At 46.6% G+C, this 2,314-nt stretch overlaps 1 protein-coding gene across 1 annotated transcript in view; it reads left to right on the top strand.

Annotated features, from left to right (window-relative positions):
• Nucleotides 1–2,314, top strand: part of LOC106001932 (zinc finger protein 771-like) — a gene marked incomplete at its 5' end in the record, with an annotated part of 13,579 nt that overhangs the window by 561 nt on the left and 10,704 nt on the right. The gene's annotated exons all lie outside the window — the stretch shown is intronic.

Below are 2,314 nucleotides of genomic sequence, written 5' to 3'. Positions count from 1 at the left end.
GCTTGCCTTGAGCTGAAGAGCTGAGGGACAGCACCCAGGCCCAGAGTTCAAGCCCCACAACTCACAAAAAAAAGTGAAGGAGAGAAGGGGATATTTGGGAGCCCCAACTGACACTGAGGAGCAGAAGGACAGTTTGGCATAAAAGCTAAGACAATATGTCTGGCCAGACTTCATCGTGTATCATGTAGCCACCAAATCCTACCTCTACCATGTACCACCTTTGCCTTAGCTTCCCCATCTGTAAAATGAGATAATGGTATAAGATCATTAAATGCCAGTCTGAGAAATGACATCTGGAGAAGTGGATTAGGAGAAGGTAGAATGGAGGATTACAAACATTTAGCAGATGGCTCAATAATTGGATATGGGGCTCCCAGAACCTCATTTCTCTCTGTAAAAACAAGTGATCTCAAGCCAGGCTCATACCTGTAATCCTAGCTATTGAGAAGGCTGAAATGTGAGGATCATGGTTCAAAGCCAGCCTGGGCAGGAAAGTCCACGAGACTCTTATCTCCAATAAGCTACTTAGAAATATCTGGAAATAGCTGGGCACCGGTGGCTCACGCCTATAATCCTAGCTACTCAGGAGGCTGAGATCTGAGATGCAGTTCAAAACCAGCCCATGCAGGAAAACTGGTGAGACTCTTATCTCCAATAAACCACAGAAAACCGGAAGTGGCGCTGTGGTTCAAGTGGTAGAGCACTTGCCATGAGCTGAAGAGCTCAGGGACAGCTCTCAGGCTGAGTTCAAGCCCCACGACCGACAAACAAAAACCTCAACAACAACAAAAAGAAAAAGCTGAAAATGGTGCTGTGGCTCAAGTGATAGAGTGCTAGCCTTAACAAAAGAAGCTCAGGGACAGCACCCACAAGGCCCTAAGTTCAGACCACAGCACACACACACACACACACACACACACACACACACACACACAAAGTGACCTCAAAATTGCCTGCACACACACACACAAAGTGACCTCAAAATTGCCTGCCAGCTGAGTTTGAAGGTACACACCTGTAATCTCAGCATTTGAGATTACACCTCTCAGGCAGGAAAGTGTAATCTCAGCATTTGGGAGACTGGCATACCAGCCTAGACTATGTAGTGAGAACCTGTCAATAAACAAACAAATGTGCCTTCCAGTGCTGAATTCTGTGATTGTTAGCTAAACTTTAATTACACTGCATATAGTGGCTGGAGTATTTGCTGTGTCTCAAACTCCAATCCATCTTTTTTTTTTTGGTCCGGTCGTGGGGCCTAAACTCTGGGCCTGGGCGCTGTCCCTCAGCTCTTCAGCTCAAGGCTAGCACTTTACCACCTGAGCCACAGCGCCACTTCGGGCTTTTTTTCATTTTGCTTATGTGGTGCTGAGGAATCGAACCCAGGGCCTCAGGCATGCAAGGCAAGCGCTCTACCACTGAGCCACCTTCCCCAGCCCCTCTAACCTATCTTTAAGGAGTAGAAAGGTGTTTTGATTTTGTTGGTTGTGGGGCTTGAACTCAGGGCCTGAGTGTTGTACCTGAGCTCTTTTGCTCAAGGCTAGTGTTCTACCACTTTGAGCCACAGCTCCACTTCAGCTCAAGGTTAGCGCTCTACCACTTAAGTCACAGTGCTACTTCTGGCTTTTTCTGCTTATGTGCTGCTGAGGAATTGAACTCAGGGCCTCATGCATGCAAGGCAAGCACTCTACCACTGAGTCACCTTCCCAGCCTCCACTTCCAGTTTTTGAGGGGTTAATTGGAGTTAAGAGTCTCATGAAGATTTTTTTGCCCAGTCTGGCTTTGAACCATGGTCCTCAGATCTCAGCTTCCTGAGTAACTAGGATTATAGGCATGAGCCACTGGTACCCAGGTCAGAAAAAGATTTTCTAAGAGGAAAAATTTGTGTACATTCATACCTCTCTCCTTGGCTTGAATTCTGGAGTGGTTTTATTTCCCTATGATGAATTCTCAGCTCTTCAGCCTGGCATTCAAAACTCTTCACCATTGGACCTCATCATTCCAGATTCATTCCTAACTCCTCTACATCTGTCCCATGCCCACCTTCAAACACACCCGTTTCTCACCTCTGAGGTTTTACCCATGAGGTCTTGGCTTGTAAAACCCTCCACTTTTTCCACCTGTTTTCCACAGGAGCCACTCCTTTTTTTTTAGATCAGCTTACTTCATTTTTTTTTCCTTTTTTTTTTTTTTTGGGTCCGGTCGTGGGCCTGAACTTTGGGCCTGGGCGCTGTCCCTCAGCTCTTCAGCTCAAGGCTAGCGCTCTACCACTTGAGCCACAGCACCACTTCCGGCTTTTTTTCTTTTTGCTTAT

This window comes from Dipodomys ordii, unplaced genomic scaffold (genome assembly GCF_000151885.1).
Source record: "Dipodomys ordii isolate 6190 unplaced genomic scaffold, Dord_2.0 Scaffold898, whole genome shotgun sequence".
Taxonomy (NCBI): domain Eukaryota; kingdom Metazoa; phylum Chordata; class Mammalia; order Rodentia; family Heteromyidae; genus Dipodomys; species Dipodomys ordii.
The sequence above is the reverse complement of the archived record's forward strand: the minus strand, read 5'-3'. Positions and strand labels throughout refer to the sequence as shown.